Source organism: Rhinopithecus roxellana, chromosome 8 (genome assembly GCF_007565055.1).
Source record: "Rhinopithecus roxellana isolate Shanxi Qingling chromosome 8, ASM756505v1, whole genome shotgun sequence".
In the NCBI taxonomy this organism is placed as follows: Eukaryota; Metazoa; Chordata; class Mammalia; order Primates; family Cercopithecidae; genus Rhinopithecus; species Rhinopithecus roxellana.
In genome coordinates this window covers 28,128,122-28,151,789 of record NC_044556.1, presented here as the reverse complement: position 1 = coordinate 28,151,789, position 23,668 = coordinate 28,128,122, and the positions used below count along the sequence as shown (strand labels likewise).

The 23,668-nt window shown below is 45.7% G+C and overlaps 2 long non-coding RNA genes across 2 annotated transcripts; one reads left to right on the top strand and one right to left on the bottom strand.

The window, feature by feature from the left end:
* Nucleotides 1–1,662: 1,662 nt before the first annotated feature.
* On the bottom strand, nt 1,663–7,087 carry LOC115899047. Its single transcript, XR_004058650.1, has 3 exons — nt 6,689–7,087; nt 5,494–5,592; nt 1,663–2,270 (listed from the first exon to the last, which is right to left on the bottom strand). It is a non-coding gene; the product is annotated as an uncharacterized LOC115899047 (long non-coding RNA).
* Nucleotides 7,088–11,928: 4,841 nt separating this feature from the next.
* On the top strand, nt 11,929–16,115 carry LOC115899266. The gene is made up of 2 exons (XR_004058983.1): nt 11,929–12,038; nt 15,978–16,115. It is a non-coding gene; the product is annotated as an uncharacterized LOC115899266 (long non-coding RNA).
* Nucleotides 16,116–23,668: the final 7,553 nt, after the last annotated feature.

The window sequence follows — 23,668 nt, the reverse complement described above, 5'->3', positions numbered from 1 at the left end:
TGAGCCTAGGAGGTTGAGACTGCAGTGAGCCATGATCATACCACTACACTTTGGCCTGGGTGACACAGTGAGACTCTATTTCTAAATAAATAAATAAATAATAAATAAATAAATAAATAAAATAAAACCAGGTAGAAGCTTCCCAAGACTTTGATGCAGAAACAGGTTGCCCTAAACTAATTAAAATTAATATCTAAAAACTGGAAAGAAACGAAAGAAGAAAGTTGCATTATTTCTGTAAAGTTTGAGGCCATTACAAGCTTTACTTTCTCTAGGACATTTTCTCAGTGGTGTCAACTGAAGTCCACTTCACAGAATGACTTCATCTCCTGAGCACGTTGGAGAACGATGATTAAAGAGACTTCCTGGCACTCCCGATACTTTTAGGGTCATATGGAAGCAGCAAGAGTCATCTGTGTGAAATAGGTGGTATTACAGCGGAAGACATTGGTTTGTTCTTTCATGAACATCATCGGAACAGTTCCCTAATGACTAGCGTTATGTCAGAAAATGGGGGGAGAGAGCTGGTTCTTTATTGGCAAATAAGTTACATAAATTTCCCAGTTAGAAAAACAATCATGATTTTAGCCATGTCAGATGAGGTCAGATATGCCCTATGCTTCAGTTATGGAATGTTACCTCTGAATATTGATTGACAGGTATCTTCCACAGCCTGTGACCTGTCGCTGTGTACAAGCTTGAATTCATAACTACCAGTCCTAGAAGTTCCCTTGCTGCCTGCGCTGAACTGAAGTGGCTCCCAACTGAGGCATTCAAGAGAAAACTCACTGAAATATTTGAAACCACCGCCATCAACAAGAATGCTCTTCCTGTGTGCCCGGATGTACACCCAGAGTGTTATCTTGTTAGTTGTATATGCCAGCATCCGGCAGGAGCTTTTACCTTTTTTGGGTGTCAACTTTGAGATTCTGATGTAAGCCACAGACCTCTTCCTCTGCCTGCAAGCACACCCACCCACAACCACGTGTTGCCTGGTTTAGAGAACTCCTGAGCCTGCAGCTGTGTCCACCTACAGGAGGAGGAGTGAAGCCCAGACCAGGGACAGGGTCAGAGCTGCGGTCACTCATCCATGGGCGGACAGCTCTGCATTCTTGCGAGGGTCCCAGATACCCTCTTCTCTTGGAAGGCCAAGCCCAGAGCCTAAGTGGTCTTTGAAGCCAAATAGACTTTGTGGTCTAGGGAATGAGAGCCCCACTCACCAGGGGAAGAAATTGGGGATCTTGGTCCTGAGTTTGTGGGGCAGACTTTTGCCATTTTCCTCCCCCTTTCCCTGCCATGCCTTATTTGAAAAGAGGTCACTTCCTGAATTTCAGTGAGCCAAGATCGAGCCACTGCACTCCAACCTGCGCAACAGAGTGAGACTCTGTCTCAAGAAAAAAAAAAAAAAAAAAGAGAGATCACTTCAAAACTTCCCTGTTCAAACAGTTGACCCTTGAACAACAGGGTTTAAACCGCGTGGGTCACTTACTTACACATGGATTTTCTTTCACTTCTGCCACCACTTAGACAGCAAGACCAACCCCTCCTCCTCTCCTCCCACCTCCTCCTCCTCAGCCTACTCAATGCAAAAATGAGGAGAAGAACCTCTGTGATGAGCCACTTAATGAATAGTAAACACATTTTCCTTATGATTGCTTTCCTCTAGCTTACTTTACTGTAAGAATACACTATACAATACATATAACACACAAAATGTACGTTAACCAACTATCTGCGTGATCACTGAGGCTGCCACCCAAGAATAGACTATTAGTAAATTCCTTTTGGCGTAGTCAAAAGTTATTGTCCGAATTTCAACTGTGTGGCGAGTTGGTGCCCCTAATCTCTGCATTGTTCACAGGTCAATTGTATTGCTTAAGAGGTAGTCATTGGAACACTCCTTAGGGGCTATTTTTTGTTTAAAAAAGTTTTTGCCACAATGGGCCACTCATATAAGGCCCTAGGATTCCTTACTTCTGAGCTCCTGCTGCCACAGACCAAGTGCTGATCATTTTTGTTGCTCAACATACTTGTCATTTCCATCCGTCACAGGACCCACTCTGACCTTCCAGGAGCTGCTCCTTCCACTGCCTGTGATCCTGAGGGTCAGCACGTCCAGCCAGGCCAAGTAACGAGATCAGTCCTCTCCTCTGCCCCAGTTCATGGATGGGCACAGGATGCGGGTGGTGGCCGTAGTCCACTCGGTTCCTGCTAATCCCACTGGATCATCAGGTGGGGAGAGTCAGCTTGCATAGTGAAACCAAAGAGAGCTGCGAGATGGAGAGTGAGAGTGAGAAACCAAGAGAGTGAGATACACACACACACACACACACACACACAAGAGAGAGAGAGAGAGAGAGGGAGAGTGAGAGGGACAGAGAGAGACAGAGAAAAAAAGTCAGAGAAGCAGAGACACAGAGAGACATAGAAAGATGGAGAAAGAGATGAGAGGAAGAGAGAAACAGAGACACACACAGAGTCCTAAAAAGAGACAGAGAGAGACAGAGCAACCAGGAGAGAGACACAGAGAGGGAGAAACAGAGACAGACAAAGTGAGAGGCAGAGAGAGATGGAAAGAGAGATGGGGAGAGGGACAGAAAGAGAGAAGCAAAAGCACAGCATTCCTTGAATTGCTTCTCCCTGAAGTCACCATTCTATTTCTGGACTTCCGTCGCCACCAGGAATCTTTCTAAGTCACCTGTCCTCCTTCCTTCCTCAACGTCCTCACGCACTCTTACTAAAACCTCCTGAAATCTGCCTTCCCAATGACAACTCCTCCTTGAAATGTCACCACTGACTTCCAAACAACCAGCCAATAAAAAAGGTTTTTAAAACAATGACTTCCACCAGTTACTCAGTTTTACTAAAGGTTATGGTGCTGTTTCTTAACACTTCTCTCGAAAATCTTCTCTTTGTTTGTTATTTCTTTGCATGAACTAACATGAAAATAGAGCACAATATCTTATAGTGAATATAGACTATAAATGATGTTTTGTGCATACCTTATTATTAGTGATAAACACTGTATAAGTAATTTATTTTTGCCATTTCTTTCTTACTATGGTTTGAAAGTGTCCCCCAAATTTCAAGTGTTGGAAACTGAATCCCCCATGCAGTAGTGCTGAGGGGAGGGATCTTTAAGGGTTGATCAGGTCATGAGGGTTTCACCCTCGTGAGTGGACTAATGTTGTTATTGGGGGAGTGGGTTCCTTATCACAAGAGTTGGTCTGTTACAAAAGTGAGTTTGACCCCTCTTACTCCTTCATGATCTCTTGCCCTTCCACCTTCCTGTGGGATGACACAGCACAAAGGTCCTTGCCAGATGCCCACCACCCCTTAACCTTGTACTTCCCACTTCCAGGACTGTGAGAAGTGAATCTCTGTTTTTGTAAATTACCCAGTCTCAGGCACTCTGTTAAGAGAAGCAGAAAACAGGCTAAGAAAAAATGTTTTAGGATCCTCTTCCCTCACAGTTGCAGTCAGAAGTTTATAGGTTTGTTTTGCTTTGTGGAAGATAAAATGCTAAATAGTAGGCACAAATTTGAAGGTTTCTCTTTCCATCCAAATATTTGATTCATTTTAAAATTTCTGTTACACTGAGTTATTGATCCTTGCTTCTGATGCCTCAGAGATGTCTGGAAGAAAACCACGGAGAAAACCTTGAGTGTCATGTAGTCTGTCTTATCTAAGTGCCCTCTGGACTTTGAGAAGACTCTTTCTGTGAACCAGAGAGCTAACAATGTAGCCCAGCTCAAGGCACTTTCCTGGAAAAGCTTTCAGAACATAGCCATTCCTGGGGAGCATCACAGCTTTTAGACTTCACAACAGGCACCAGAGAACAGTCAGAAGACCATAGAATATTTTGCCTGAATTCCTTCCAGCATTGTGTTCCAGGAACCTTGAAACTCCCTCCCCCTCCAAGTAGGTCTTAGGTTTCTCTTTCCAAACCCAAACAGACTTGTGTTTAAACAATCCCCAAGAAGAGGATGTCTTAGCATTACATATAATTGAATTGTAAATCTTCTAAATTCAGAAAGAAAGAATACGGAAATAATTCAGAAGCCCTTGAGTTTTTAGCGAGAAGAATCTGCAGTGAGGAGGAGACTCTTTTTATCCTGTGAATTTCCGGCGTGCTTCTTCCACACACCATCCTTGCTTGTGTCTCTCTCCAAGCCTGTCTGTGAATAACCCACTCATCCTTCCAAGCTCAACTAACATGCCATGTGACAGAAACAGTTGGTTCAACATCCATTTCCTCCTCCTCTTGTGACCAAGGCTCCACACTAAATGCTTCATTCCCCAGCTGTCTTTGTGCACCCATGTGGCCATGTGGGTCCATTCTGGCCCATGTGATATAAGTAGAATTGTTGAGCAGGACGTCCAAAAGGACTCCTTAAAAGGAGCCAAACTACTGAGTATGGCTTTTTAAAATTTTTTCTTTTCCCTGCTGCTTTGAATGCAGCTGTGATTGTGAACAAAGCTGCTCTCTTGGGGCATGAGGTGATCTAGAAGATACAACCACCTTCAGTCAAAGTGCCTGAGGGAATGATAGGAGAAGCTGGGCTCTCTGATAAGATCACAGATCCAGTGAACAGGGGAGGATTGAAAGCCTTCAGATTCCTTTCATGTGAAAAGACAGACTTTTATATGTGTGAGCCTCTGTTAGCTTGAGTCTTCTGTTTTATGCAGCCAAACTTAACCCTAACTGCCACACACCGTCTACTTACATTTTATGATGCTCTCTCTAATCTCTTAGGTAATCGTATCCTCCCAGAAACCTATGGAGACCTGAAGGGATTTTAGGAACATGGAATCCACTCTCCTCCTTTGGTAAAAGAGGACAAAGGCCAGAGAGCTGTGCAATGGCTGAGGCATGCGATTGTAAACCAAAAGGTGCCTGAGACTGATCTCAATCCATTTAAAAGTTAATTCTGCCAAGGTTAAGGACATGCTTGGAAGAACAAAACACGGAATCACAGAAACAGTCTGTGGTCTGTGCCTTCCTCCCAAGATGATTTTGAGGGCTTCAGTAGTTAAAGGGGAAGGGTGGGCTGAAGAGGAAGGGTGGGCTGGAGGGAAGGGTGGGCTGGAGGGGAAGGGCGGGCTGGAGGGAAGGGTGGGCTGGAGCAAAAGCGTGGGCTGGAGGAAAAGCGTGGGCTGGAGGGGAAAGAGGGAGCCTGTGGTGTTCCTCAGGTTGCAAGAGAAAGAGAGCAGATGGGGAATAGTCAGTTTTGTCTTCATCTCATATGCGGTAAAGCAGTCCTTTACATAACATAAGGTGAACATAGAGTAGCATCCTGTGGAGATATGTAACCCTTTATCTGTAGCTATCTGCTTAGGAACAAGAGGAAAGGCAGTTTCTTGCATGATTCAGCTTTCAGCTAATGTTTTTTTCCTTTTTGGCTGTGAATTGGGGTCCCGAGGCTTTATTTTTCCCTGCACACTATATTGTATCTGAAAATTGTTGTTCAGGACCTAAAGTTGTTTACTTACTCCAGCTACATCCCTTAGCTCAATTTCCATTTGGAGTGGCTTCTGGAAGGCTGGAATTGAAATCCACCAGTGCCCATTTCAAGGTGTTCCCAACTTTGCCTGGAAAAAAAGGAGCCTGGATACACTTCCCTGTGGATGCAGGTCAGTCATCATAATGCACAGAAACAGCATTGACCTCAGCCTGGAGCCATTGTCCTGAAAGGGGATTCTTCCCAGCTCGGGCCTGAGACTGATCCCTGAGAAGCGGCCGCTCCATCCCTGAACCCTTCCTGCTTGTGTCTCCTCACTTCCTAGTGATCACGGCATTCAGGACTCAGAATGCTGCAGGCCTATCCCACTGGAAGCTGCCGAGGTGCCTTCCTGCCACACAGGACGCCCGGCACAGCAGCAGGATCAAGGGACCAGCAGGGAAAAGGCTGCAGTGATTTGGGGGAACAGCCTGAAAATCACCTGGAGCCTGGTGGCAGGTGGTCCCACCTCCTCCCCAATATTAGGTCCCAGAAAAAATGACAGTATGAGCAGCTCATGTCACCATTATTAGCAGAGTCTTTTTATTCTTTCCTTAATTTTTTGCCATTGAATTGAGCTCTATAGACTCATTTTCTTTTTCTTTTTTTTTTTTTTTCTTTTAGACAGAGTCTGGCTCTGTCGCCCAGGCTGGGGTACAGTGACGGGATCTCAGCTCACTGCAAGCTCTGCCTCCCGGGTTCACGCCACTCTCCTGTCTGAGCCTCCCGAGTAGCTGGGACTACAGGCTCCCGCCACCATGGCCGGCTAATTTTTTGTATTTTTAGCAGAGATGGGGTTTCACTGTGTTAGCCAGGATGGTCTCGATCTCCTGGCCTCGTGATCCACCCTCCTCGGTCTCCCAAAGTGCTGGGATTACAGGCGTGAGCCACCCTGCCAGGCCTATAGGCCCATTCTCTGCTTTTAATGCCAATACATGAAATTCCAGAGCTGCTTTTGTAAAAAAAAAAGTTTCATTTTCATTATTTTATTATTTATTACATTAATTCTATTATTTTATTCTCTCTTTTTTGTTGTTTTGTTTTTAGAAGAACTTCAGCGTGAGGGGGGCAATCCCTGCTGCCTTGTGGCTGCAAAAGGAGAGAGAAGGAGCCTCTCCAAAAAAGGGTTTCATGAAAGCCCTGAGGCGAGATACTTACTTCAGAGGGTTCAGGACAAGGACACTCACTTTGTTCTGTGCGGTGTGGAGACGCGGGTGAGCATTCCTCAGTGGCACCAACTGGTTCCCTCTTGTCCTCAGCTTCCAGTGCCCTGGGACATGTCATTTGGACAAAACACTTTTCCATGTCCTGCCATCCATTCCACGGGGGCAGGAGAAAAGGGTCTGGAGGCAGGAACATAAGGCCGATTCACCCTGACTTCGGAGAACTAAATCAAATGGAAACTCTTGGGCTATGACAGGAAATATCCTGTCCATTTCCACAGGGCGTACACCGAGCACACGACTTTGTAATTTGACTTCATCCTCTTCATTTACATAGGGTGCACAGGAAGTAACCAATGGAAACCTCTAGAGGGGATTTAAACCCCAGAAACTTCAGTAACAGGCTCCCTGTGCTCAGGCGCTCCCACCCTGTGGAGTGTGCTTTCATTTTCCGTCAGTCTCTGCTTTTGCTGCTTCATTCTTTCCTTGCTCCGTTTTTGCGTTGTGTCCAGTTCTTGGTTCAAGGCTCCAAGAATCGGACACCTTCAACCAGTAACATTATCTTAATATCTTGTTTTAAAACTGAATTCTGTTTTTCATTTGTTTACCTAGCTTTTAGAAAATGACAATGAAATGCAACTTGGAACCTACCACAGCTTAATACGAGGGTCACTATGAGCTATACAACAGGTTTGATGTTTAAAAGTTTGCAACATTTTTTATTGCTCTTTCATTTACAAACTACAGTAAATATTTTATTTTTTATGTTTTATTATGAAATATACGACACATAAGAGTCTATAAAATTTGGGTGGGCACGGTGGCTCATGCCTGTAATCCCAGCACTTTCAGAGGCTGAGGCGGGTGAATCATTTGAGGTCAGGTGTTCAAGACCAGCCTGGCCAACATGGTGAAACCCGTCTCTACTTAAAAAATACAGAAAGTTAGCTAAGCATCATGGCAGGCACCTGTGATCCCAGCTACTCGGGAGGCTGAGGTGGGAGAGTTGTTTGAACCCAGGAGACAGAAGTTGCAGTGAGTCGAGATCGTGCCATTACAGTCTAGCCTGGGCTACATGAGCAAAACTCCACCTCAAAAACAAACAAACAAACAAAACTGAATGCATAATCCGATAGATTAATAATTGCAGTGATGTCATCATCCATTAGCATCGAGTGTCTTGAAAGGCTACAATATGCCCTTCCTTGATCACCTGGATCTCCCTTCTTCACCCAGACATAGGACTAATGTGTTAATGTTTGTCTTGCTTTTCATAAGGTTTATCATTTCTGTGTATATTATTAAGCAATGTCATATGTTATGGTTTGTGAACTCTACATGGAATAGCAGTGTATTTTTCAGTAATTTCCTTTGTTCACTGTAATTTTTCATTTTTTTTTTTTTTTTTGAGACAGAGTCTCGCTCTGTCGCCCAGGCTGGAGTGCAGTGGCCAGATCTCAGCTCACTGCAAGCTCCGCCTCCCGGGTTCACGCTATTCTCCTGCCTCAGCCTCCGGAGTAGCTGGGACTACAGGCGCCCACCACCTCGCCCGGCTAGTTTTTTTGTATTTTTTAGTAGAGATGGGGTTTCACCGTGTTAGCCAGGATGGTCTCGATCTCCTGACCTCGTGATTCACCCGTCTCGGCCTCCCAAAGTGCTGGGATTACAGGCTTGAGCCACCGCACCCGGCCAATTTTTCATTGTTGATGCTTCTAAGTGCAGTTCATTTTCACAGCTGTATCATATTCCACAATGTGACTATGGCAGCTTTTTTCTTTGGTAGAGGTGTATTTGGATGGCTTTCAGGTGTTTTCTATTTCTACAGTCACTGCCTAAATATTCTTGCCCTGTATGTGTCTCTTGGAGAAGACAGTGCAAGGGCATTTCTGGGGCAGACATGCCTGAGAAGGCAAGTGTGAGGTCGCAGAAGGGCGTGTCTAGCTTTTTATGAAATAGTTTTTTAACAGGAGCAACAGCAGTGGATACTTTGTCAGCAGTTGATCTTTTCCTCCTTTTGGATTTTTGTGGCTCTGCTGAATTTGTTTCTTGAATTATTGGATGTATCCACAGTACTTTGTTTACTTATATTTTGTAACTTTTTGCACGTGGACTTATCTTCCTTGGAATTTTATGTGGAGAGATATTTTGAGGACAGGGTTGCATTGTTTCAGCAAAGATGTTCACTCACATGGGGTAGAGGTGAAGCCTGGTGCCACGTCGGTTTGACCCATGCTCTCCAGTCCTCCAGCATGAACTCCTGGAGGACTGTTTCTCATCGGTTCTCAGGGTCAGTGGTTTTCCCTCTACCCAGCACCAATGCAGGGACAGGTGCTCTCCTTGCTGCTCCTGCTCTGAGGTGGGCTTTTATTTTAAGTCTAAGATGTCAGATTTCTGACCTCATTTTGGAGAGACATCCAGTTTTGTTTCTGATGCCCCATCTTCTGTGCAACTGTCTAAACAGAAAAAAAAAAATTCCACTTTGGTTCCTGCCAATTCTTTATTGACTGCTGTGGATTCCATCCTTCAATGCCAGCCCAGTAATGCAATTACAAAGATGCATTTTTGTAGGTTTTACCCAACATCTCAGTTGTTTTTGTTGGGAAAGCTATTTAGTGTCCCTTATGTTGAAAGTTGGAAGCGCCTGGCAACACCACAGGTGAGAGAGCTGCTCTTCCCCCTTTTCATCATCTTCATGCTGGGTCCAGGCCTTCTTCGCTCTGTGATTAAGATGCCACAATGGGCCAGGCACGGTGGCTCATGCCTGTAATCTTAGCGCTTTAGGAGGCCAAGGTGGGTGAATCACCCGAGGCCAGGGGTTCAAGACCAACCTTGCCAACATGGTGAAACTTCGTCTCTACTAAAAGTACAAAAAATTAGCCTGGCATAGTGGTGGGTGCCTGTAATCCCAGCTACTCTGGCAGCTGAGTCAGGAGAATCGCTTGAACCCAGGAGGTGGAAATTGCAGTGAGCTGAGATTGCGCCATTGCACTCCAGCCTGGGCAACAGAGTGAGACTCCATCTCAAAATAAATAAATAAATAAATAAACAAAATAATGAATAGCTGCTATGGCCTCTGAGCTGCTTGCTCTGCCTCTGGCATCCGTTCTCATGCCCCACATTAGCAGAGATGCACTCATACCCAGTGGGAAGGCAGGGTGACTGAAGGACTATTATTATTAACAAGAAAGACAAAATTATTCTGAGGATAATGTAATACTTCTGTTTCCTAGAAATATTAAAATGCTCTGATAAATTATTAGAACTAACAAAATTCAGTTTAGCACTCATGTTCAAAATGATCACCAACTTTAATATGCCAATAGTAGCCAGACTAAATAAGAAGAGGGAGTGAGGGGGTCCAGGCCTCTGCAGAGAGGGCAGGAAGGTCGACTCACTCTGCAGCTTCCTGGTCCATCATCGTTTTCTGTGGTGAGAGCCTGATGGAGCCTGGCCCTCCCTCTCCTGCCTGGGGCCTCCAGCCCAGTCTCAGGGCTGGGCAAGGAATAAACCCCATTTAGGTCATTTCCTCACTTGACCTTCTTCTGGGCTGAAACGCATTTGCTTTCCAAGTGCTCATCAGGGAGCCGCACATAGAAGCCCTTGTTTTCTCCCCACTGCTGACTGATTCTGGGTTCGGGGACGCCCCCGTTCCCCTGGCTTCTTGGACACTGCATCTTTGGCTTTCACTCCAAGATTTTGACCTCAGTTAAGGATTCAGAAACTCTCTTTTTAAACTTTATTCTCAGATTGGTTTTTTAAAAGTCAGGCCAAAAAAAAAAAAAAAAAGACACATAAAGTGGGTGAGTCAAGTGTGAGTGTAAAGTTCCGAGGATGAAGCCGAACACGCACGAACCTCTGTCAGGGCGGTGTCTGTGCTCAGGAGTCATGTTCATCCCAGAGCTTCCCAGGACCCAGACCCTAAACAAAAGAAAAAAAAGGAGGATAACAGAACTAAATGCTAAGATTCTCCATAAAGTCCCTTTTTTTTGGTGAATGGGTTTTCCCCTTAATTTCTAGGCGATTGACATCATGGAAATAGAACAGCAGCATCTTCTACCTGCATGACTGAGCTTTTTCAGGTGGGCAGAATAAACTAGGACGGTATACAGATCAGAGGGCAGGTTGAAAGGTGTGGATGACCACAGAGGACGTGGGATGATCCTAAGGAGCATTTCTACCATGATGTGTATGGGATACAGGGAGGGGACAGAGAAACAGTCAGGGAGACAGAGAGAGAGAGGGGGAGAGTGAGGGGAGAGAGAGAGAGAGAGAGAGAGAGAGAGGGAGAGAGGAAGGGGAAGATAGGGAGAAAGGGAGGGAGGGAGAGAGAGAGGGAGAGAGAGAGAAAGGGATGGATAGAGGGATGGAGGGAAGGACAGAGAGAGGGAGAAAGAGAGGGAGAGAGAGAGGGAGGAAGAGAGAGAAGGAGAGAGGACCAATTCACCACTTTTGTCCAAAGAATCAGGCCAACTGTCTGGAGCCCGAGCACACCTTCTCTAAAGGGTTTTGGAGCATATTGTTTTTGATTCCCTTATTCCTGCAGTTCTTTTAGAACATGACCATCTTCTGACTGTTCTATTCTTTTCTTTCTTTCTTTTTTTTGTTTAAATACACTCCTATGATTTGAGCTTGTTTTTCTATCTTGTAAGCTATATCCTGGCAACATTCCAGGAATGATTCTAATTTTATTGGCAGTGGATCCTCAAATTTCTTCCTACAAAATAGGCTTCTGGAACCCTTCCCTGGAGATGGCTAATTTCAGATCATGTTTATGAATTCCTGAGATTCTCATTCAGAGTTAATGATTTTCCCCTGACTTCTGCTTGTTGCTTCATGAGGATTTGTCTTAATTCTCTGTAGGATGAGGGAGCCATCTTCTCTGGAAACTGCAACCTTGTTTACAGGGGCTGGTGTGTGTGTGTGCATGTGTGTGTGTGTGTGAGTATGTGTGTGTGTGTGTGTACGTGCATGTATTCACATGCACGTACACACACTCACTTAGGAGGTTAAGCAAACTTCATTAGTATTCCTCTCTTTCAAAACTGAACACGCAGCAGGAAAGTGAAGCCCTGGGCACTGGGCTGGCTTCCTGGTTCAGTGACTCCAGGCTCCCAGCCCGGGAGACAGGCCCCACCTCATGGACTAGCATTTCTCTGCCTCAAAGGACGCTGGCCAGCTCTGTGGTGGGAGCAGCCTAAAAGTCCCTGGGATCTGGGAACTTTTATCATTCTGAAGAACAAGAAAAACAGAGACATCTGGAAAAGCTTTGCAGGAGGAGTGGCCACGTCACCTGGTAGCATGTACATGTTTGCAGGGCCCAGCTGAGTTCTGGGGGATGGAAGGTGGTTCCAGGAAATGGTGACCTGAGGAACAGGTAGGGGCTGGGAAGGTGGGACCTCCTCTGGGAAGACCATCGAGAAAGCAGGACGTGAGTTGGGAGGGGGGGCAGCATTGTGTGAGGGAGCTGGGAAGTGCCGGGCAGTGTCCAAGAAGGGTGTGGGGGAGCTGGATGGGTGGGGGCAGCCAGAGCAAAGAACAGGTGTAGACAGTAGGTGAGAGAGCAGGTTGGGGGAACAGGTGGAGGAAGCAGATGAGAAAGCAGGTTGGAGGAGCAGGTGGAGGAAGCAGGTGAGACAGCAGGTGGGGGGAGCAGGTGTAGACAGCAGGTGAGAGAGCAGGTGGGGGAAGCAGGTGTAGACAGCAGGTGAGAGAGCAGGTGGAGGGAGCAGGTGGAGGAAGCAGGTGATAGAGCAGGTGGGGGGAATGAGTGCAGACAGCAGGTGATAGAGCAGATGGGGGGAGCAGGTTGAGGAAGCAGGTGAGTGAGCAGGTGGGGGGAACAGGTGTAGACAGCAGGTGAGCGAGCAGGTGGGGGAGCAGGTGGAGGAAGCATGTGAGAGAGCAGATGGGGGGAGCAGGTGGAGGAAGCTGGTGAGACAGCAGGTGGGGGAACAGGTGTAGACAGCAGGAGATAGAGCAGGTGGGGGGAGCAGGTGGAGGAAGCAGGCTGACAGCTGGGCAGGTGTCTCCTCAGTAGGACTCTGAGTTTCTACTGTGCACTTTGCGGTGAGGTCGGTGGGAACTACGGAGGGTGTGAGAGAGAGTGTGTCCTGATGCTGGGAAGCTGGGGTTTCTCCACTGAGGCAGGCGTTGCTGGGAAGGTCAGGCCAGATCTCCCTGCCCCTGGGAGCCCATGGGAGGCCAGGACAGACCCGCTATCTCTGTGTGGAACTAGAGCTTAGCGCCTGATGTCAGTGCAAGGCTGTGCCTCTACCGGCCGACCTTGAGGCTCACTTCACTCCTCTCAGGGAGCAGAGCGGTCAGGTGCTCCCTGGTGGGAGGCCTGGGACTTTTCACCACAGGACAAGCCCACAGGGGCTGATGGCTGGCAGGAGAGGCCAGTCCTGCCTCCACTCCAGGGCTGCTCTCCCCCCAGGTCAGCTGCTTAGTCATCCCCGCACTGGACTTCCTTGTATGACCAGAAGAGGAACCGGAGGGTGGCGCAGGGCTGACTGAGCCCCGGGACCCCTCCAGCGTCTGGGGCTCAGCTGGACAGATTCCCATTCCTGGAGGAGAAAGGAGAGCACTTAAAATAGCCTCAGGCAGCTTGCTTCCAATAGAGGAGAGCCGGGTGGGCTGGGGACCAAGTGTCCGGGAGTGACAAGTACCCCTGAATTAGTCAGTGAGCTGTGTGAACCTCTTGGTAGGCAGTGACCAGCATTGTTTTGTTTAATGTAATGAAATAGAACAAAAAATACCTGAATGCGTCACATTTAGTAAGAGTAACAACCGCTTTGTGAAGCTGATTTCGGTCTGTGTGGGGGTCAAATTAGATTCATTTCTTTGTGTGATTCATGGTTTTAAAAAACATAGTTTGGGCCGGGCGTGGTGGCTCAAGCCTGTAATCCCAGCACTTTGGGAGGCCGAGACGGGTGGATCACGAGGTCAGGAGGTCGAGACCATCCTGGCTAACACGGTGAAACCCCGTCTCTACTAAAAAAAAAAAATACAAAAATCTAGCCGGGCGAGGTGGCGGGCGCCTGTAGTCCCAGCTACTCGGGAGGCTGAGGCAGGAGAATGGCGTAAACTCGGGAGGCGGAGCTTGCAGTGAGCTGAGATCCGGCCACTGCACTCCAGCCTGGGCGACAGAGTGAGACTCCGTCTCAAAAAAAAAAAAAAAAAAAAAAAAAAACATAGTTTGAATCATATTTAAAAGAAGGTATTAAAATATTTTGAAAATTTCTTACTGATTGGGGAAAAGATCCATCTGTTTTCTCTCCGTCTCTCTAGCGCTCTCTCCCCGTCCCTCCCTTCCTCCCACCTTTCTTTGTCGTGAGGAGGATGCCTCCTTGTTGCTTCGTTACTTCTTTTACTTCTTTTTTTTTTTTTTTTGAGATGGAGTCTGGCTTTATCGCCCAGGCTGGAGTGCAGTGGCTCAATCTCTGCCTACTGCAAGCTCCACCTCCCTGGTTCATGCCATTCTCCTGCCTCAGCCTCCCGAGTAGCTGGGACTACAGGTGCCCGCCACCACGCCTGGCTAATTATTTTGCATTTTTAGTAGAGTCAGGGTTTCACTGTGTTAGCCAGGATGGTCTCGATCTCCTGACCTCATGATCCGCCCACCTCAGCCTCCCAAAGTGCTGGGATTACAGGCGTGAGCCACCGTGCCTGGCCTCATTACTTCTTTAGGCTGGGACCAGATCCCAAATGGTCCATTTGTAAGACAAACAGCAGGGTGGACGTGGCACTGTGCTCATAAGGGAAATGCTAGATTCATCCACGAGGCATTTCGAATAGACTTTACCCCATCACGATGCCAACCTTTTTGAGGATGGGGGCTGTGTTTCTTTGCACAACGTTAGGTAGGGACCCCATTGCCCCTATATCCTGCCTCAAACATGGGGCGTCTTCAATCAGTGTTAGCTGAAATGTGTGTCCTTTCCATGTTTATCGTATTGGAACAAATGGGGCTCTAGACACCTTTCTTTTGCTGCATTCCCTAGCTAGCTGGACAAATTTGGAATTTAGAAAATATATACATATAGAGGCCGGGCACGGTGGCTCACACCTGTCATCCCAGCCGTTTGGGAGGCCAAGGTGGGCAGATCACCTGAGGTCAGGAGTTTGAGACCAGCCTGTCCAACATGGCGAAAGCCCATCTCTACTAAAAATACAGAAATTACCCAGGCATGATGGCAGGTGCCTATAATCCTAGCTACTTTGGAGGCTGAGGAAGGAGAATTGCTTGAACTTGGGGGCAGAGGTTGCAGTAAGCTGAGATCTCACCACTGTAATGTAGCCTAGGTGATAGAGTGAGACTCCATCTCAAAAAATACATATATATATATATATATATATATACATATATATATATATATATAATTCTTAAAAAAAATTTTTTTTTGAGACAGAATCTCACTCTGTTGCCCAGCCTGGAGTGCAGTGGCATAATTATAGCTCACTGCATCCTCGTTCTCCTGGGCTCATGAGATCCTCCTTCATCAGCCTCCTGAGTAACTGGGACTACAGGTGTGCACCACCATACCTAGCTAATTGTTTTTTATTTTTAGTAGAGACGAGGTCTCACTATGTTGCCCAGGCTGGTCTCAAACTTCTGAGCTCAAATGGTGCTCCTGCCTCAGCCTCCCAAAGTGCTGGGATCACAGACATGAGCCAACATGCCTGGCTTGAAAAGCAATTTCAAATAAATAAGCTTTATATACACGTTACCATGACTCTAATATTGAGAAAAACAGAAATCCTTGCCTAGCTAACTTTGGACTTCTTTAATTTCAAAAAGTCGGGTAAGCTCCTTGCCATGAGAATGAGGAGTGCCCAGAGTCCCCACCCAGCCCAGCTTCTGTGGAAGCCTCAGCCACCTTCATGCTCATGGGGACCCTGTATCTCACTGCAATCCAAAAGGCTGGGACTGTGCATGCATGGGACACAATGCTAGGATGCTTGAGGTTCAGCTCAAGATGCTAACTTCAACCCTTGGGAATTAGTGTCTGTCTCTCTTCCTCACCTTCTAAGCCCTGCTGCTCAGAGCCTGGACTGCGAACTGCACTGGGCATTCTGAATGGGGCATGACAGAGGCAGGAATGAAGGCTCCCCAAGAAATGCTGAATCACAAACTTCATTTAAACAGGACTTGTTGGGTGATCCTTATGCACAGTAAAATTTGAGAAACACTTTAATCGCTTCTGTATTATCGATTACGAAGTAACCTAAACTTTTTTAAAAGGCCCTAATGTTTACATAACGGTACTCTCTGACAGCCTGTGACGTCTTTCTCCCCTTCTTTCTCTGGCAGGTGTGTGCTCTGTGCTCCTGCTCCTCACCACACGATGGCCCCAGAGCCCTACGAAACCTGTACATGAGTCCAGAGGCCTAAAATGCTTCTCTCAAAGGTCGTGCTGATTTCCTGATTAAAAGATTAAAAGAGCTGGGCACAGTGGCTCATGCCTGTAATCACACCACTTTGCGAGGCCGCGGCAGGTGGATCACCTGAGGTCAGGAGTCAGAGACCAGCTTGGCCAACGTGCTGAAACCCCATCACTACTAAAAATGCAAACATTAGCTGGGCGTGGTGATGTGCGCCCTGTAATCCCAGCTACTCAGGAGGCTGAGGCAGGAGAATGGCTTGAACCCAGGAGGCAGAGGTTGCAGTGAGGCGAAGTCGTGCCATCGCACTCCAGCCTGGGGACAAGAGCAAGACTTCGTCACAAAAAAAAAAAAAAAAAAAAAAAAAAAGATTAAAAGTGAATCATTCCCACAAAGAATAGATTTGGATATTTTCCCAGAAATGTTCTCTTCCAAACCTGTACATGTTTACAGGTCCCCATGACATAAGGCTTTTGATCACTTTCAGTGCAATGTGCTTTCTGATATGCGATATGGATTTAAAATTAGTCACAACCAACCTATTATAAGAATGCACTCTCCTTTAGGACATGGACATTTGAGGAACCACCTCTGAGCTCAGTATTTTAGCATAAATCTACCTTCAAATCTAAAAAAAATTATTGTATATTTTTGAGCCCGAAATAGGACAAAAAATGTTTGGTTTCTTGCCGTTGTATTAGTATTCTTTTTGTCCTGGCTTAGAGCTTTATTGCGGCATAACTGGTGCACAGTAAACTGCACATATTTAAAACCTACACGGTGAGAAGTTCTGACTTATCTCCCATCAGCGAGACTTAGACCACATTCAGAAAAACGAGGCTCCTATCACCCCAGAGTTCTCCTGCGCTCGCTTTCCGCAAGTCCCTCGCCGGGAAGAGCGCTTCCTGTCATTATAGACGTGTCTGCATCTTCTTGAATTGTGCAACATGGAATCATACAGTGCCCACTGTTCTGCTGCCAGCTCTTGCTCAGCGTGATGTGTTCAAGATTCAGCAACGCAGGCTGCATCAGCGGCTGCTGCCTTTTCGTTGCCGAGCCGTCCTCCATTGCACTGATACGTCCTGACTGGTTTAGCCGTTGGCTTGCTGGTGGATATCTAGGTCGTTTCTAGGTGTTAGTTGTCACAAATAAAGCTACAATAAATATTAGTGTGCAAATATTTGTGTAGAAATAGACTATCATTTCTCTTTTCTTTTTTCTTTCTTTCTCCTTCCTTCCTTCCTTCCTTCCTTCCTTCCTTCCTTCCTTCCTTCCTTCCTTCCTTCCTTCCTTCCTTCCTTCCTTCCTTCTCTCTCTCTTTCTTTCTTTCTTTCTTTTTCTTTCTTTTGAGACAGGATCTTGTTCTGTTGCTCAGGCTAGAATGCAGTGGTGCAATTATGGCTCACTGCAGCCTTGACCTCCTGGGCTCAAGCAGACCTCCCAGGATCAAGCAGTCTTCCTACACCTCCCTAGTAACTGGGACTACAGACACATGCCACCATGCCTGGCTATTTGTTTTTTATTTTTATTTTTATTTTTATTTTTTTGTAGAGGTAGGATCTCCCTCTGTTGCCCAGGCTGTTCTCAAACTTCTGGGCTCAAGCAGACCTCCTGCCTTGGTCTCCCAAAGCACTGGGATTACAGGCATGCGCCACTCTGCCCAGGTGCTATCATTTCTTTTACAGAAATATCTAGGAGGGAAATGATGAGGTTAAATGGAAGGTATATGTGTAATTTGTAAAGAAATGTCCAAACTGTTTTCCAAACTTGTTGTACCATTTTACATTTCCACCAGCAGTATCTGAGAGTTCCAGGTGTTTTACATTCTCACCAACACTTGGTAGGGGTACGTTTTGATATGTGTGTGTGTGTACTGGTATTTCACACTGGCTTTCAACTGTATATCCCTAATTACTCTGATATTCAGCACATTTCCATGTGCTTATTGCCATCTGTGTGTCACCTTTAGAGAAATGTCTAGTAAAAAATTGTTGGCCCATTTTTGACTTGGAATGATTGTTTTCTTTTATTTCTTATTTTTTCATTTTTTAAAATTATTATACTATAACTTCTAGGGTACATGTGCACAATGGGCAGGTTTGTTACGTATGTATATTAGTGACATGTTAGTGTGCTGCACCCATCAACTCGTCAGCAAACATCAAGTCGTCATTTACATCAGGTATAACTCCCAATGCCATCCCTCCCCACTCCCCATAATAGGCCCCAGAGTGTGACGGTCCCTATCCCCAGTCCAAGAGATCTCATTTTTCAATTCCCACCTATGAGTGAGAATATGCGGTGTTTGGTTTTCTGTTCTTCCGATAGTTTGCTGAGAATGATGGTTTCCAGCTGCATCCATGTCCCTACAAAGGACACAAGGTCATCCTTTTTTATGGCTGTATAGTATTCCATGTTGTATATTCCCCACGATCCAGCCTGTTTCTGATATTGCGAGTAATATCATCTCCCCCTTTGGTAATTATGAGCTCTTTCACAGATGGGTGTACACCCCCAGTGTGTACACCCTCAGAGGGTGTACACCTGTGTGTATTGGGAGTCATCTCATCCTCTTCCTCCGTGAATATGAAGAACAGTATCACAGGAGTGTTTCTACTCCCTGCGATATTGGGTGTCATATCCTGCTCTCCCACGTGGAAATTGAAACAATATCACTGGGAGCGTGTACACCTTTTGTGATCTTTAGAGCAATATCATCCTCTCCCTGGTGGATATCAGGAACAAGTCTATTAATTATTAATATTAATAAATATAATAAAAATTAATAGTAATTATCAATATTAATGATCACAAGAAAGATAGTAACAATTCATACTGGTTTAAAATGTTAACGATTTGTACTAATAATTACATAATAATAATTAATAGTAATAATTAATAATAATTAATAATAATATCACTATTAATAATAAAATAATGATATCAGCCATTAATGTTACTGAAATCAATACAATGTGATGCTGGTAAGAAAATAACAGTTAGTATAAGGGACTAATAATATTGTTAAGTGACATTAATATTAATAATTTTAAGCGTGCATAATCATATATTTAAAATCATTATCCATAATAATGGGATCCTATTAATTATTAGTAAAATTGATAATTATTAAAATCGATCATTGATGTTTAATGGTCATATTATTACTCCTAATATCACAGGGAGTGTACACCTGCCGGTGATGTAGTTCCTAATATCCAGGGACCGAGAGCATGATTTTAGTTTTAATATCGCAGTAGGTGTACACTCACCCCGTGACGCTGATCCTAATATTCAGAGGGGTAGAGAATGACAGACTCCCAACATAGCAATGAATGGACAGCCACCTGGTAATATTGCACCTAATATTCCCAGAAGAAGCCTACGCTGTTACTCCCAATATCGCAGGGAGGGTACAGCTCTTCTGTGATACTGTTCCGAGTATCTGGAGGAGGACAGGATGATAATAATTAGCAGGCTGTGTTCACCCGCCCTGTGATATTGTTATTAACATCCTGGAAGGGAGAGGGTGATATTGCATTCCATACAGCAGGAGGCGTACACCCAGCCTGGGACATTGTTCCTAATATCCATGGAGGGGAGAGGGTGATATTACTCTCACTATGGAAGAGGGTGTACATCCACCCTGTGACACTCGTCTTAATATTCCAAGGCCGAGAGTTGGATATTACTCCCAGGATGGCAGACAATGTACAACAACGTGTGCTACTCTTCCTGATATCCGGAAGGGGAGAAGATGGTATTAATCCCCATATGGCAGAAGGTGAAAAACAAACTGTGATATGTGAGACACTCCCCACGATGAGGGGACTAATAGCCCATCTCTCTCCCCACCGGCTATTGGGAACCCCATCGTCTGGGAGGGAGCCACCCCCAGCCATACGGCCCCCAGCAGCCGCCACGCCACGCCCCCCGGCAGCTGGGGGCCCCCGATCGCCTGTGTTGGGAGTCATATCATACTCTTCCCCCTGAATATTAATTACAGTATCCCAGGAGTGTGTCGACTCCCAGCGATATTGCATGTCACATCCTCCACTCTCGCGGGGAAATTCGAAGCAGTATCACTGGGTGCGTGTACACCTTTTGTGATATTTAAAGGAATATCATCCTCTCCCCGGTGGATATCAGGAACAAGTCTATTAATTATTAATATTAATAAATATAATAAATATTAATACTAATAATCGATATTAATGATCACAATAAACTTCGTAAAAATTGATGGTGGTTTAAAATGTTAACGATTTGGAATGGTAATTAATATTAATATCACCATTAATAATCAAATAATGATATCTGCAATTAATGTTACTTAAATCAATACAAAGTGATGCTGGTAAGAAAATAATGATTAGTATTAGGGACTAATAATATTGTTCAATGACATTAATATTAATAATTAATATGAAGTGTGCATAATCAGGTACTTAAAATAATTCTCCAAAATTAACAGTGGTATCCTATTATTAGTACCATTGATAATTATTAAAATCGATCATTGATGTGTAATAACCATATTATTACTCCTATTACCACAGGCAGTGTACACCTACCTGTGATGTTCCTAATATCCTGGGACGGAGAGCAGGAGTTTAGTTTTAATATCGCAGTAGGTGTACACTGACCCCGTGACACTGATCCTAATATCCAGGGAGGTAGTGTATGACACGACTCCCAACATAGCAAGGAATGGACAGCCACCCGGTAATATTGCTCCTAATATTCCCGGAAGAAGCCTATGCTATTGCTCCCAATATCGCAGGGAGGGTAAAGCTCTTCTGTGATATTGTTCCCAGTATCAGGAGGGGAAGAGGTTGATAATAATTCGCAGGTTGTGTTCACCCGCCCCGTGATAGTGTTATTAATATCCTAGAAGGGAGAAGGTGATATAACACTCCGTGCAGCAGGAGGCGAACACCCAGCCTGGGATATTGTTCCTAATATCCATGGAGGGCAGAGGCTAATATTACTCCCAATATGGCAGAGGTTGTACATCCACACTGTGACGTTCTTCTTAATATTACAAGGCCAGGAGATTGATATTACTCCCAGTATCGCAGACACTGTACAACCCCGGGATATACGCTTCCTGATGTCCGGAAGACGAGACCATGGTATTACTCCTCAAATAGCAGAAGGTGAACACCAACTCGATGATATCTGTGGGGCACTCCCTGTGATGTGGGGACTAATAGTACCTCTCCCAACGGCTATTGGGAGCCCTATCGCCGGGGGATGAGGCACGCCCCCCCATCCAGCCTCCAGCAGCCGCCACGCCACCTCCCCTGGTGGCTGGGGGCCCCGATCTCCGGGGTGTGAGGCACCCCCCACCATCCGGACCCCAGCAGCCGCCATGCCACGCCCTCCGGCGGCTGGGGAGCAGCGCACTACAGGGCCCTCTTGCTCATGGTGCTGTGCCAGTTCGCCCCCTGCTGGCAACTAGAGCAATTGCAGGGCTCTCTTTCTTACAGTGGTGGCCAGCGCCCCCTGCTGGCGCCGGGGCACTGCAGGGCCCTCTTGCTGGCAGTATAGTGATGGCCCGCCGCCTGCTGGCAATTGGGGATATTCTCTCTGGGTCACTGTGTAGTAGCAGCACTCCCGATGCTGGCAGCTGGGGACACTGCCCGGCCCTCTTGCTCGCCTTGTAGTGGGGCCACGCCCCTTTCTGGCCGCTGGGGGCACTACAGGATCCTCTTGCTCACAGTGTAGTGGCAGCACGCACCCTGCTGCCAACCAGGACACTGCAGGGTCCTCTTGCTCATGGTGTGGTGCCCGTGTGCCACCTGCTGGCAGCTAAGGACACTGCAGGATGCTCTTGCTCACAGTGTAGTCGTCGTACGCCCCCTGCTGGCAGCTGGGGACACTGCCGGGCCCTCTTGCTGGCAGTGTCATCGCAGCACACCACCTGCAGACAGATGGGGGCTATGCAGGGCCCTCTTGCTCCAGGTGTGACGGCTGGTGCCCCCTACTGGCCGCCTCCTGCACCACTTAAAGTCAGAGTGCCAGTTATTAAGTGCTACCAGTTCTGGAAATTCAAACTGAAATGGAGCTATTACTGGGGAGAGCTGATGTCCTGGTTCTTTTCTAACTTGGAAGAAAGATTTTCACCAAGAGGCAGTACAAAGATGGCAGACAACTTCATTGAAAAAAATACAGTGTGAAGAGCTTATTGTAGAAAAATAGGGAGGAGTAGGCTGATCATGCAGGAAAGCAGCCTAAGAGTCCTGTGCAGGGAATTTTATTTTGGACTTCTTCACATTCCTGCCTCTGTCTCAGGTCTGCCCCTGTTTTCTTTGGTTTTCCTGCTACTGCCTTAGGTCCCCAACTTGCCCCACATAGGCTTGTGGGACCTCCTCACTGTTGGTTCAGGCACATGTGTGGTGATGGATCCAAATCCACTCCGGCACCAGGCTCCTTCCCGCCATCCCAGGCAGGCTGACAGCGGTCACATTTGTACCTACGGCGCCTATCTCTTTTGAATGTCCTTCTCTGCCCTAATCTGTACTTATGGTGCCAGGCTTCTTTTAAGAATGTCCCCTTTATCCTTATCAGCATGTAGATAGCAATATTGTGACATTTTTACTGCAGAGTGAATGATGACTGGAGCATCTTAAGAGGAGTTCTAGGGTGTTTCTGCATAGGTACATCTTCTCCCTCCTACCCACAATTGACAAGTGCCCATCCACTCCAGCATTACAGATGCTACTAATATGTGAATTTTTGGTGGTCCCTCCAGGTGAGTCTTCCTAGACTTTCCCCTTTCCAGGAGCTCAACCTCCTGTTCATGTCTAGCTGTCTATCTACTCTAACAGAGCCCACTATCCTGTGTCTTTCCCAAAAATAGTAGGGGAACAATGAATTGGAAACCATAGCAAATGATATGCATGTAGATGAAAACTTTACAACTTACACAAATAATCACTCAAAATCATCCTTACACTAAAAATGCAAAACTATACAATTTCTAGAAGAATCTATGGAAGAAAAGCTATGTGCCTTTGGGTTTGGTCATGAATTTTAACAAGTGGCACAAAAGGTTGATATACACAGAAGAAATGACAATGTGGGTTTCTTAATATTTAAAGTTTATACTCTAGAAAATACCTTGTGAAGGGAACAAAAAGACAAGTCACGTATTGAAAGAAAAGATTTGCAAAATACAGATCTGAGAAAGAATTTGTATTCAAAATACATGCAAAATTCTTAAAACTGAACAATGAGTTAAACAGCCCAATTAAAAATGCACACAGATCTGAACAGACACCTCACCAAAGATGATCTACAGAAGGCAAGTAAACATACCGAAAGATACTCAACATAGTAGATAACTGAAAATCACAATGAGATAGCACAGCTGGTCTATATCTGTTAGAACTGCTAAACTCTTTAAAAAATGACAGATTGCTGGAGGAAAAACAAGAACTCTTTTCATTGCTGGTGGAACACAGTGTATAAGACCAAAATATGCCACCCTAAAATATAGTGGTAGGAAACCAGAATATGCCACCCAAAAATATGTCCCTTTGGCTTAAGAATTATTCCAAGCTGATTATTTTGAAAAAAAAAAAAAAAATGCCAACAAAGGAAGTTCTGAAAACA